This window comes from Rhinolophus sinicus, linkage group LG13, assembly GCF_036562045.2.
Source record: "Rhinolophus sinicus isolate RSC01 linkage group LG13, ASM3656204v1, whole genome shotgun sequence".
In the NCBI taxonomy this organism is placed as follows: Eukaryota; Metazoa; Chordata; class Mammalia; order Chiroptera; family Rhinolophidae; genus Rhinolophus; species Rhinolophus sinicus.
In genome coordinates, this window is record NC_133762.1 from 51,293,332 (window position 1) to 51,308,416 (window position 15,085).

The 15,085-nt window shown below is 32.2% G+C and overlaps 1 protein-coding gene across 4 annotated transcripts in view; it reads left to right on the plus strand.

The window, feature by feature from the left end:
- Positions 1-15,085, plus strand: part of MACROD2 (mono-ADP ribosylhydrolase 2) — a 2,106,080-nt gene that overhangs the window by 367,414 nt on the left and 1,723,581 nt on the right. The window lies entirely within an intron of this gene.

The window sequence follows — 15,085 nt, forward strand, 5'->3', positions numbered from 1 at the left end:
AAAAAGATAAAAACGAGGCTATTGTTGGAAATAAAAACCAACTTTGCATTAAGTTCAACTTTTATCTATTAAAGTAGTAATCCAAAATTATGGGCTCCAGTTCCTTCTTTATTTCTTATGTGTATATTTAATGGAGAAATTTAATGAGATAGTTCCCCTAAATCTTTCACCGTGGTTTTATGATTTAACATAATGCCAGTCTTTGTAAAGATAGATACAAATCTCTTATAATTTTCTGATTTTGTTCATATTAACTATTTATTTCTTAAACGTTCATGATTTAATGCTTTATTTACTCATTCACATATGCTCTTGGAAACCTAGTATTGCATTAGGACAATGCTTCTAGGATTCAAATTCATAAAAAATCTGAGATTTTAGATCAGGGTCATTTTAATAGAGAAGAAAGTCATTGGGACAGGAATTTTTGATTGTTAGGCAACAAAAAAAAACTGATATCACTTGAAATTATTAGTCTAGAACTTTCTTTTACTTAACTTAAAATTGAAAGAAATAAAATGGGTTCTGAGACAACTGTATGGAAAATCAGGCTTTTAACATTTTCTAGTTGGCACCAGCCGTAATTGGCACCAGGAACGAAAGTGAACTAAAGTTGTGTTACTATAAACACAAATGTTTTGTTTCGATCTGAAAGAAGAAAGGATTGTGATGTCCCCTAGTGTGGATATTTATTGGAGAGAAGTCTATTGCCAGTCTACATTCCATTGTAATTGATTTTTAAATATGAAGCTAAACAGGAAATGTCATGAGTGATGTGACCATCTGTCAAGTGTAAATAGAGTCAGAACAAGTGGATGGAACCTGCACAAAGCAAGGCAAATGCATTGAAGTGCATCTGAAAGATTTTAAACCTGAGAAGTTATAATGTTTATTTCACATACTTGTAGTTCATGTGCAGTTGCAAATTGTAGCTCTTGTCACAACTGTGGTAATTTTTGCTAAGTGAATTTAAATAACATCTCATTCATTTTCATCTGATATGCTGGGACTTCACTTCTTTAGGAATTCTCTTTTGAAATCGCTAGGAGTTCTTTCCTAGCCAAGAAGCCTGTTTTCACAGTAATTATAAATTGGGAATGCAGGTAAGAGGAAGGAAGAAACACAAAAGGGTGCTTTATGTAATCCCACCCCTCTGCTCTGTTCAAAGGTGTCAAAAAGAAATCAGGGATTGTTAAAACTCATACTGAGGGATTTATAGAAGGCATCAAATTGGTGACAAGTTACAATGAAAACTTTTCATTGTAAATGTTCTCAGCAAACAGTATGACATCTCATTTTAGTAATCAGTGGAGAAAAAGTTCTTTGGGGGGAAAGTAAAATGTATTCTAAAGTGATTTTTTGGGGGAGATGGAAATGTAGATAGAATAAGCATTTAAATAAAGCTATAGGAGTAAAATGATACATCTATCAGTTATACATGTTATGTACTTTTGTATTGAAATGTGGATGGCTATACCTTTATCAAATTACACTTTTATTATTTCATTGCTGTTTACATTAACTTCCATTAACTCTGTTGTGATCCATAGTTTAAGATGGGCCACAAAAATTACTTTCATCATTTCACAATTTTAAAATAAGTATCAACATAGGGCTATCCTGTTCCTTTAATGGATCAGTTTAATCCATAGTAATGCAACCCTTTAAAGTCTACATGTCAAAGATAGCATTTTTACTTGAAGAAAGTAAACATAAAAGAACTTTAAGGTTTTTAGTATCTGTTTCCTTTACTGATTTTAATGGACTTCCAAAACAATTAAGGGCAGTGGGTGGCCTCTTACTGGCAGAAGCCGATTTTTAAGTGCCTGTGTTTATTTTTCCATGTTGACCTCTTACCTGGGACATTTTTGCTTTTTAAAAATTATATTTGATAAATAGCTTATTCAAATGCTGAGTAATGGGATGCTCCCTTTCAGTAGTCAATTTGAAAATCTGCCCTTTACAAATTTTGAATGATTTAAAAACACCAACACATACATTCATGCTCAGATAAACACTGCATATACCAAAGGACTTGTAAAGGTGTACGGATCTTGCACTAATGACTGTATTACCTGCATATTGTTAATATTAAAGAGTACATATTGTTTACTTATGCATTCATGCATATTTATTGTAGGCCTGCTGGTACGTAGCTAATGCAGCTTATTTTTATTAAGCACCTAATATGTACCAGTGCTTGCTAAATGTATTCAATTCCATATATTATTTAGTCATTACCATAACCCTAACATATGTATTGTTTTAATCTCCACTTACTGAATGAGGATATGGGGACGACAGAATAATTCACTCAACGACATACTTGTATTCCTAGAAAGTGGTGGCTTAACAATTGAAACTCACATCTGTCTGTCTTTATGTACAGCCATGATGTATGGTGGAACGCATTAAAGTCTATCTTGTAGATTTCATAGTTTCCTAAAATACTACTGTGGTGATGATAGTTTTATCTCCATTGAATTCTGGCCATATTCTTCCCCCCGCATTCTCCTTTCTTTTGTCTGATGGCTTTTTTTAGTTTCTTTTGTATCAAGTGCAGAAGAAAGGCCAAGGCCAGAGATAGATATGTCATGAGGGTATGGTTCTGGATAAGATCACCAAGAAAGTCCAGAGCAAAAATAAGGCTGAGAATAGAAACCAGGGATACACCAATGATATGATCAAATTGATGCTTAGGAGAAATGAATCTGACAGCTGATAGAATCTACCAAGGGAGAAGATAGCAATTAATTACCATCCGGATTCAAATGTGTGGTGTTCGGGGTTCTTCTGCCAACAGAGGCTTGAGAAGACAAGTCAGGAGAAGTTATGATACTTCTACCAGTGAATCCTTAGCTTTGTCTTTTGTTTATGGCTTTATCATTTATTAAACGTTTTCCCTGAAACCCTTTTTATTGCCTCTCAGGACTATCTTTTGGAGTTGTGAATTCTCCAAGTTTGTTAGCCACTCTAAGTAGACCATCAAGTAAAGAAACTATTATTATATGTATTTTGTAGAGGAAAATAAGACAGAATGGTTAAATGGTTGCAAAGTAGCATAGCTGGAAAGAAGTGGCAGGGACAAGATGTATAAGTAGGTATTTATAAACCAAAGACTCTTTCTATTAAACTATGGTGACATTCATATAACATACAATTAACCATTTTAAAATATACAATTCAGTGGCATTTAGTACAATTAAATTGTTGTTCAACCAGCACCTTTAGTTTAAAAACCTTTCACGATTCCATAGAAACACCCCGTACTTATTTAAGTATTTACCTCCTATCTTCTCCTCTCCCTAACCCCTGGCATCCACCAGTCTTATTTCTGTGTCTATGGATTTACCTATTTTTGATATTTCATATAAAAGAATCATACAGTACGTGACCTTTTGTGTCTTGCTTCTTTCACTTTTTGAGGTTCATTCAAGTTGTGGCATACATCAGTACTTCATTCCATTTTATGACTGAATAATATTCCAGTGTGTGTGTGTGTGTGTGTGTGTGTGTGTGTGTGTGTGTGTATCTCATAATTTGTGTATTCATTAATTTGTTAATGTTACAGCTGGATTATTTCTACTTTTTGCTATTATGAATAAGCATTTATGTACAAGTTTCTGTGTGTCTGTACTTTTTTGTTTCTCTGTATATACAGAGGGTGCCAAAAAAAATGTATACACATTTTAAGAAAGGAAAAAACTATATTAAAATTACACTGATGGTAACCACTTTGAGCACCTCTTGTAATTGCAGAATTCAACTGTGACTTGTATTCATCTTTTGTTATTGGTGTATGTTGAGTATTACAATTTTAATACAGTTTTATTTTCTTTCTTAAAATGTGTAGACATTTTTTTGGTACCCTCTGTATATCTAGGATGGAATTTCTGGGTCATATGGTCAGTGTGTGTTTTAAGTTTTTGATATCAGGCTTTGGTTTGAAAGTAAAGTAGGCCTCATAGAATGTGTTAGAAAACGTTACCTCCTATTCTATTTTTTTGAAAGAGTTTGAGAGAATTGGTGTTAATTCTTCCTTAAATAGTGGAAGAATTCACCAGTGAAAAGCCTTCTGGTCCTGGATTTTTCTTTGTTGGGAGTTTTTGATTACTCATTAAATCTCTTTACATTTGAATCTCTATTCAAAGTAGTTATAGTCTATATAGTTACTGCAGACACTGATTTTGAGAATACTGAGCCATTGCTCCTAGGGAAAATACAGGGTTAGGTTTCTGTTGGCCTCTGGACACATTTGTGTCAAGCAATCATCACATAAACCTTGTTTTATATGTGCTTTTCTTTAGAAACACCTTATTTAATATTTGTTTCTCATAAATTAATTAAATACAGTGTTTTCTTTTAATAATAAAACACTAGTCAACAGAGTTTAATGTTTTTGTGACCCTGGGTAACATTGGTATAAGTTTCTTTGGCTTTTAGCCTCAGAATGATGCTTTCACCTCATAAATGCACACATTTAGCCATTTTTCCATGGCTTCATCATGCACTATAGATGTTACTTTAGCACTTTCTGGAGTGGGCTCACATATTGGCAAATTTCCTTTTCCTTTTTCTGGATGTACTATATTATTGATTCATTAAGATTGAACTCACAGCCAACAGCATTGTAACTCATGCCTGAATGAAGCTTACCGAACACACTGATTTTCTCCCAAAGGAGAAAGCTTTTTTGCCCTTAAGAACACTAGTGAGCACTTTAGCACTATGCGTGGGCCATTTTTAAATAGTGAAACCACTACCAAAATGCAGAGAAAGTGTGAAAAATGTGTCATTAAATAGACGGTGAAAAGGATATTGAGTGTGAGAGCTTAAACAAGAAGGCAGAGCTTCTCTTGATTTGACCTACGCTGGGAATGTGCACAGAGGACAACTCAAATTTTTTGCTGCTCTGTGAATGTCTCTGAATGACTGTGAAAGTAAGTGCTGGGGTGCATTGAGGTTGGGGTTACTACTAAATTTTAGTGAGTAGATGAATTTGCAAATATGGAATCCATGAATAAAGAGGCTTGACTGTTTTTCTATTGCCCCTTTTTTTCTCTCTTCTCCTTGTGGGACTTTCATGATGCATATATTAATATGCTTGATAGTGTCCCTTAAGTTCTTCGGTTCTCTTCATTTTTCTTTATTCTTCTTTCTTTCTGCTTCTCAGATTGGGTAATTTCAATTGCTCTATTCTCACTGATTTTTTCCCTGCATAATAAAACCACTGTTGAACCCTTCCAGAAAGTTTTTCATTTCAGTTATCATACTTTTCAGCTCCATAATTTCTATTTGATTCCTTTTTATAATTTCTATCCCTTTATTGATGTTTCCTACTTATTCATACAGCATTCTCCTGATTTCCTTTTGCCCTATTTTCATGGTTTCCTTCAGCTTCTTGAGTTTAAGAAAATTAAAGTCTTTGTATAGTTAATATTCAATGACTAGGCTTTCTCAGGCATGGTTTTTGTTTTGCTTTTTTCCTGTAGATGGACCGTAATTTCCTGTTGCTTTGTATGCTTTGTAATTGTGTGTGTGTGTGTGTGTGTGTGTGTGTGTGTAAAGCTGGACATTTTGTATATTGTAATATGTAAACTGTAGAAATCAGATTTTTTTTCCATCCCTAGGGAATGTTTTTGTTACTTGATGAATACTGCAGTGGTTCATTTGTTTAGAATTTTTCTATTTTTTTCTATTAGGTTGGTGCAAAAGTTATTGCGTTTTTTGCAATTATTTTTAACCTTTTAAACCGCAATTACTTTTGCACCAACCTAATATATTCCTTGTCATGTGTAGTCAATAAAGTATATGTTCTGTGGTCAGTCAGTGATCTTACAGAGAATTCCTTGAAAACCTGGATACAGAAGGGAAAAAAAAACAAAAAACTGTCTGTCTCTTTAAATTCCTTTGACAGATGCTGTCTAGGAAAGTGTTTTAGTCCAATAAGGGCCAGCCTCTGTGCCAGTTTCCCTATGAATTGCCAGACAGATCAAACTTCATAACCCCAATTTTTACTGGGCAATGTCCTTACTGCCTGACACCACTAAGCTGCACGAAGTATAGTATCTGCTGTCTTCGTGGCTTCCTGCCGTTGGACAGGGGTCTGGAGGATAGTAGCTGCTATGAGAAATGCCAAAGTTTGCTAAAATTTACCAAGAAATTTATCCCTTTTCCATTCAGTACTCCCCTGGATGCTACAAGTGTTTCACTAGACCTCAGAGTTCTGAAATAATTTATTCTTACATTTCAATAGTTGTTTCTGTGGAGCACTAATTTCTGGAGCTTCCTACTCTGCCATCACCTGTGATGGTACTTTGGTCCAACATTTAATTTCTTTTAAATATCTTTTTCTACAGATGAATCTTACGTGTTGTTTTAAGCCATTTGGAATTGCATTGTAAGTAGTTAAAACTCATTTACTAACAGAAATGAATTAAAATGAAAAAAATGCATATAAAATGAAACATTATTTGTTGTGATGATTTTTCTTTTCATGGACTGATTTACCTCTTCTTCATAAATGGTATAAGTTAAATGGTGTCCGTAGTTTTCTCATTTATGACATAGTACGTAGTTTCAGGATTTAGAGTTCTAAAAGTTGGTAGACTTAATAGGTTGAACTTAACAGAAGGAAGTAGGAAAATATGTTCAGGGACATAGGAATATTAAATGGTTTCCAGAGAAGGCCACAGTTCATGACTCTCTTGTGTATGTATCATTGATAATAATAGTGATGGTAGAGTCATACTCATTTTCTTAAATTAACTATATTCCACATTAAAATAAGTGAATAAATGTTTAAGAAATACTTCCAAGAAATAAATAACATGCAGCTATATAGAATAGCTATTTAAGCTAATCTTAAATTTATTCTTCTCTATTCCTATATAAAACATTGTTAAACAAATAAACACAGCAAATGATTAATCCTCATTAAAAAATCAGTTCTTTAGTGATAACTTTGGAAAGCGATTGATTGCACAGTATGCATCCAGTAACTTTTTCATGATGAGGAATTCAGAGAAGAAAATATTTTTTTGTTATCTATAAAGACTTGCTTTGCAGAGTGACAATGGAGCTACATAAGTAAAATCTAAAGAGGAATTTACTTCTTTATAAAATCTAAAATATAACAAATACAGAGCTTTTTAAGTAACTATGTTTTGGCTCTAAAGTCATGAAATTTTTGGTTGTGAAGTCATTTGTGAAAAAAAGATAAAGGGAAATATCTGTATTAAAATCTGTTTGAAATCTGTAGCTTTCAAACAAAAAACCTTCCTTAGAAACATAAAGAAATTTTCTGCCTTTGGAATATGACTTTTCTTTTTATCCTCAGTAAACATATACCTCCATAATACTTCTGTTTAATTTAAAAAAAATTGTCATTCTCCTTCTATAGGGAACATTTTTATATTTCATCAACACCACACAAAACCAAACTAGATTTTTAATAAAGTCCCAAATGGGAACTTAGATATCTTCAATTAGATAATTGGACTTGACATATTTTGTGAATTGTTATGTATTTCAAAATTGTACAAATACAAGTATGTGTTCCCTTCTTTTCCTCCCTCCTTCCTCCCTTCCTCTCTTCCTCCTTAATTCTGTCATTTTTTTTATAAGGTCTGATATAATGTGGCTTGTATTTATGAATATGTATAATTACACTATTTTCTGAAACTTCATTTTGTTTTAAAGTATTACTCTAATTCATCTATGTAGATCAGAAACTGATTCCTTTGGGAGAGTTTTTAGTTTTACAAGCCATTAAACTATCATTTACTATGCTGAAGTTGGACTTTACCTTGTAATATATAATGATTAATACTTGATATCAAAATATGTAAATTAGTATCAGAAAAATTATTTAAGAACTTTTGTGAATCTATTATTTTAAAATAATTTTTAAATATAATACATTTCTAGTCATCAGACGTATTTTATGATTTTGCCTTCAGTTAAATGTTAGACCAAGAGGAGTCTTCATTTTGTCATAATGTTATAATAATGGCTTGATCATTAGACATAAAACCTATTTATTGAAGCCGTTTTTAACTGATTTCTTGAGAAAAAATAACATGAAATTATTTCTGTGATCTTCCGTCTTGGCATATTATGAAGTTGAGTGGTCGTGGTGGTGATGGTGATAATGGTGATGGTTAAGGCACTGCAGCCATCATAACCACAACATATCTATTATTTGAGAACATGAACATTTTTAGATGTATGATCCCTATTGTTGGTGAATCTTGTTTCATGTGCTATAATATACAGATTTTTTTTTTAAAGTCACATTGCGATGTTATTAGCAAATTAGAATGCTAATCTTGGAAAACTTGTACATATTGGTAGATACAAAATAATGAAGTACCGGTATTTCAAATTTCGCTAATTAGTTCTTCTCTGTTCAAGCAAGGGTTAAGCAATTTTAGGGTTTATGAGTAAAATATAAATTAGGGAACTATGTTGGTTTTTATAGAGAGGAAATACTTTGCAGAATTAAAAACAATGAACTAATGTAAAATATTGTTCTAACATGCAAAGAAATCTTATGACAGTGACTGTCTTGTACCTGTGCTTTAATAATGGCTCAGGTAAAAGAGTAGAACATACTTGTTGCCTAAAATAAGTACACATTAATTTTAGACAAAAGGATGGGTAGATAATTATGTAATTGAAATATAAATTAGTTTGTGAAAGTTGAATGCTCAGTAAAATTCCATTACTGTTTTGAAAGACACAATTAGAAAATAAATGTCTTCTTAATGTTAATAATAAGTGGATTTTTGCCACCTATGTATATAAATTGGAGTAAAACCTTGATGGCTTTTCTATTACCTATTGATACAGATAATGTAGATAATAGGTTCCCTTGATGATGTCTTAAAGGGAATTGGTAGACTCATTCTTAGATTCTTAACTATTATTCATCATATATTACAGAAAAACCCGAGGGTAACACGTTTTCATTGTGAAGATTTTAAGCCATTTAGAATGAACTCAATCTGGGAAGTAATTGAATTTACCTGAAGTCATTTTATTAGGAAAGGCACACTGACTTATTAGGCAGAGAAGCCGGCTGGTGAATTTGGTTAAGTTCTCTGCTGAGAATCAGAATGTCAGAGGGCTCATTCTAGATCCATTGCAATACTTGCTGGTTTTAGACCTTGGCTGTCCCTTACTGAAGTTACCGTGTTTCCCTGAAAATAAGACCTAGCTGGACCATCAGCTCTAATGCGTCTTTTGGAGCAAAAATTAATGTAAGACCTGGTATTATATCATATCATATCATATCATATCATATCATATCATATCATATCATAGTATACCCGGTCTTATAGTAAAATAAGAGCAGGTATTATATTAAACCTGGTCTATAGTAAAATAAGACCAGGTCTTATATTAATTTTTGCTCCAAAAGATACATTAGAGCTGATTGTCTGGCTAGGTCTTATTTTTCGGGGAAACATGATACTAGCTATATGAGGCTTTTGGGTACTGAAATATGGCAAACAGAAGTGTGAGTATAAACTACATAGAAGATTTCAAATACATAGTAAGAAAAAGCATAAAATGTCTCAATAATTTATTGTATTGGTGGTATGTTGAAATGGTAGTTTGCATATATTGGATTAAATAAAATATTAAATTTGTTTCATCTGCTTCTTTTGACTTTTCTTAATGTGACCATTAGAAAATTTAATATTCCATCTGTGGCTCACTTTTGTGGCTTGCATATTTCTTTTTGATAGAACTGCCCTAGATGGTCTTCTAATTGCTAGGTTACAATTTTCTCACTGGAATTAGACTAAAATGATCCTTAAGACCTTTCCTAGCTTCAAAATTTTGTTTTTCTCCTATAGTTTACTTAGGTTGCTACCTCTGTTCCCAAATATTTATATTTCATCCACCAATGTTTCGCCTTGAAAGATACAGCAATGTAGAATGTCAGCATAGTGCTCTGTCAACCATTTGGGAAGATTTGATGTCCAGTGTATCAGTCACTCCCATTTTGTATTTATTCTAACCATTTTGCTAATTTTGCTTAATGAGTTTCAGATATTCTTTGAGTTGCTTAATATCAAATGTTCTGGTCCTAAAGTAAATGTATCTGTTGAACCCTAACAGAGTTTATTTTGTGCCATTACTCATTTTTCCTGCCATACTCAGAAATTACAATAATGGAATTTTGCATTATTGTTCCTTTGTATTTATAGTTTATCCTCAGCAAATTTTAGATAATTTAATGTAAACTACTTAATAAAAGACAATTAAGAGATAATCATCTAGTGTGTAGTAGACTTTATGTGGGACATTTCCCTAATTTTGTAAAGTAGGTAAGTTCGACTAATGTAAAGTCATAACATATTAGTGGTTTACTAAAAAACTAATTATTATAAGACTTAAAACACCTCCCTCATAGACATTAATGCATTTTAGGTCAAGGACTTGTTAACATTATATAGTTCAGAATGTTAGAAACAGAATCTTCAAACTATATTTTAGATTATATTTACATCTTGGTACATATGAGGTTGGACAATTAAATTCGTGAATTCATCCTAGCAAAAGTGCTACATACCTCATTGCTGAATATCAGTACAGTCACTTTCGGAGTATTCCTCTTGAGAAGATGTGCACTGACACTAGCACCTAGTCCACCATTCAAAGCAATTTTGGAACTCTTTTTCTGGAATGGCCATCAGAGCTGTCGTGGTATTATCCTTGATGTCCTGAATGTCATCAAAATATCTTCCTTTCAATATTTCCTTTATCTTTGGGTAAAGAAAGAAGTCATTGGGGGCCAGATCAAATGAGTAGAGAGGGTGTTCACTACAGTTATTGTTTACTGGCTAAAAACCTCCATCACAGACAGTGCTGTGTGAGCTGGTGCATTGTCGTGATGCAAGAACCATGAATTGTTGGTGAAAAGTTCAGGTTATCTAACTTTTTCACACAGCCTTTGCAGCATTTGTGAGTAGTAAACGTGGTTAACTGTTTGTGCGGTTGGTACAAATTCATAATGAATAATCCCTCTGATATCAAAAAAAAGTTTAGCAACATCGTTGCAACAAGTTCTTGAACTTAATTGTCAGACCTCATAGATCATGTAAAAAATTAAGTGAATAAGGAACCTGTAATTATAGATCTGACTGTCACCACTACCACCATTTACTAAATGAATAACTGGTAGAATTAACTTCACATTTATAAGCTTCAATTTTTAGCCTTAAATTTTCTCAACATTGTAGACATAAAATAAGAATATATAATATATGTATGTGTATGCTCTCTGAAGCTCTGTGTAAATGTAGGGTATTTGAGGTGGAGCTCTTATTTTATCCTGAGTATATTAAATGTATCACCTACATCCCCGTATACTAGACTGCAGGAGGGCGTACAGAAATCTGGTTGTGAACACCAACCCCTGTCTTTTTTCACCAAGATGGGCTTACCCCTTGCCTGTTTAGATTGTTCATTCCTAGCTTTCATCCTCCCCAGTTCTGGCATCTTTTAGCTCTACTATCCAGATTCTGAGCCAATCCCACCTAGGTTTCTTATTTTGGTACAATTTCGATGCATGTCTCTTGCTCTGACGCATGTGTGGATTTGTGCCTGCTTCCAGACCCATGCGGCACAGCTCTGGATGAGAAGCACTTCTATAGCTAACCTTAGATCTTTTCTATTCAGTCTAGGTCTATAGTATCCATGGATTTCTAAAATAATAAAAGAGGCTATACTGACAGGTTGAATCTGAACTCACTGTAGGTTAATAAAACCAGGTTGAAATCTGGATATGTGTTTATCCTTCAGAGAAAGTTTTTAGATCAGAGAAAGTGGAGACGTACAAGGCAGAGGTTATTATCACAGCTTAGAGTAGCTTCCAGTGTAAAATCTTGTTAATAAAGCTCTTTCCCTCCTTCCTCCCTCCCTCCCTTCCTTTCTTTCTTTCTTTCATGAGTGGTGACTAGGATTCCTAGTTTGCTAAGAAATCCTATATTTTTAAAAAATCAGGTATTGATACTGGATTTTGTCAAATGCTTTTTGTGCATCTATTGGGATGATTATATGTCTTTTCTTATCTAATCTGTTGATATGGTGAATTATATGAGTTAACTTTCAGATGTTAAACCATCATTACATTCCTGCATAAACCTCATTTGGTCCTAATATATTATCTTTTTTTATGTATTGTTGGATCTGACTCACTAAAATTTTGTTTAAGATTTTTGTATCTAGGTTTATTAGGTATGTTGGCCTGAAATTTTCTTTCTTTCTTTTTTTTTTCAATATCTTTCTTTGGCTTTGATATTAGGGCAGAATAGGTTTCATAGAATTATTATGGAGTGTTCCCTCTTCTTCAACTTTCTGCAAGAATTTTGTAAAATTGGTATTATTTGTGCTTTAAATGTTTGGTCTAATTCACCAGTGAAGAAATCTGGTCCTGGAGTGATTTTACATGTATATGTAGTGGGAGGGTATTTAACTATAAATTTAATTTCTATTGTACATATGGGGCTGTTCGGATTGTCTTTTCTTTTGAGGAAGCTTTGATAGTTTGAGTTTTTTCAATTAATTTATTTCGTTTACTTTGTCAAAATTATTGCCATGAAGGTCTTCATAATATTTCATTATTGTAAAAATATATGTATAATCTGTAGTACTGTCACTTTGCTCAGTCCTAATTTGTTAATGTTTGTTTTTCCCCTCATCATCTCATAAGAGACTTAGCTGTCATATTAAGCTTCTTAAAGAAACATATTTTAATTTCATTAATTTTTCTGTTTTTTTTTTTAATTTTTTAATTTCCACTCTGATACTTATTATTTATTTTCTTTGCCTTACTTTGTGTTTCATTTACTCATTTTTATGGTTTATTCAGGTGGAAGCTACAGTCACTGATTTGAGGTCTTTTTTTCTTTTTCAGTACTGGTATTTGGTGTTATAAATATACTTCTAAGCACTGCTTTAGCTGCAACCACAAAGTTTTGTATGTTGTGTTTTAATTTTATTCAGTTGCACATATTTTCTAATTTCTGTTTTAGTTTCTCATCTTTAACCTATGGGTTATTTAGAAATGTATAATTTAGTTTCCAAGTATTTGGAGAGGTTTCCAGATAGCTTTCTGTTATTAATTCCTAATTTAATTCCATTGTTATAAGAGAACATAGTTACTGTGACTTCAATCCTTTTAAATCAATTGAGAATAGATTTATGGTACAGGATATTGTCTAATTAAATGCTTCATATGTACTTAAAAAATGTGTGTTCTGGTCTCCTTGGGTGGAATGCTCTATATATGTCAATTAAGTCAAGTTTGCTGATAGTGTTATTCTATATCTTTACTGATTTTCTCTCTACTGTTCTATTAATCATTGAGAGAGTAGTGTTATCATCTGTGACTTTCATTGTAGATTTGTGTGTTTATCCTTGTTGTTCTATCAGTTTTTGCTTTATGTATTTTGAATCTTTGTTATTAGGTTTATAAGTATCTAAGATCATTATGCCCTTTTGATGAATTGATCCTTTTATCATGAGATGACTCTATTTTTGGTAATACTATTGTCTCTGAAATCTGAAATCTGCTTTGTTTCATAATAATATAGCTACCCCAGTTTTCTTGTATTAGTGTTAACATGGTATATATTGTAACATTCTTTTACTTTTAACATTTTTTTGTGTGTCTTTTTATTTAAATGGAGTTTATTATAGTCAGCATATAATTTGGTGTTGATTTAAAAATCCATTCTGACAATTGCTGACTTTAATTTGTATAGTTAAACCATTTGCATTTATTGTAAATATAGTTATAGGTAGGTTTAAATATAGCATCTTATTGTTTGTTTTATATTGTTGGCTTATTAGTTATAACTACCGTATTTTTAGTGGTTTCTTTGTGATTTGTGGTGTGCACATTTACCTTATCCCAGTCTACCATTCAAGTAATAATATAATTCATGTATGAGAAGCCTAAAGCAGTATATTTTCATTTTCCCCCTTTGGCCTTTGTGCTCTTTTTTTGTCATAATATTTATCTTTAAATATATTATAAACCCTACAATCCATTGCTGTACTTTTTGCTTTAAATGGTCAAGTATGTTTTAAAGAGATTTCAAATATAGGAAACATCTGGAATATTGACCCACATATTTACTATTTCTAATGCTCTTCATTCCTTTGTATTCATTCATATATCCTCTGGTATCACTTTCTATGTGCCTGAAGGACTTCCTTTAATATTTCTTATAGTGCAGTTCTGGTATCAGTGAATTCTTTTAGTATTTATATATCTGAAAAAAGTCTTTATATCTCAAAACGTCTTCATTTCTCCTTTGTTTTTAAAACATATTTCACTTAGCATAGAACTCTAGGTTGACAGTTTTTTTCAGTACTTTAAAGAGATTTTTCTACTGTTTTATATCTTGCACAGTTTTCATTGAGAAATCTGCTGTCATTCTCATCTTTCTTACTCTAAATAAGGTGAAATTTTTCTCTAGCTTCTCTTAAAGTTATCTTTATCGCTGTCTTAAAGTAATTTGATTACAATTTACTTCGGTAGAGTTTTCTTCATATTATTTGTGCTTGTAATTTGTTGAGTTTCTTCGTTCTGTGGGACTGTAGTTTCCATACATTTGAAAATTTTCCTCTATTATTTTTCCAAATGTTTTTTTCTGCCCTCCCCGTCACCCCTACTTCTTTGGGGACTCAATACATGCATATTAGGATGCTAAAAATTGTCCTGTAGCTCACTGATGCTCTGTTCATTTTTTCTCTCTCTCCTTTCTCTCTGTTTAATTTTGGAAAGTTTCTGTTGCTATATTTGCAAGTTTACTAATTTTTCTTTTATGTTGTCTAATCAGTTGTTAATCTCATCTACTGTATTTTTTACATCTTGTATATTTATCAGCTCTAAAAATTTGATATTTTAAAATCTTTCAAATCTTAACATGTTTAATTTTTCTTCTAACTTTTTGAAATATGGAATATAATTATAAAGATTCTTAATGTCCTTTCTACTAGTTTTGTCATCTTTATCATTTCTATGTCTTTCAATTAACTGATTTTTTTCCTTCCCTATAAG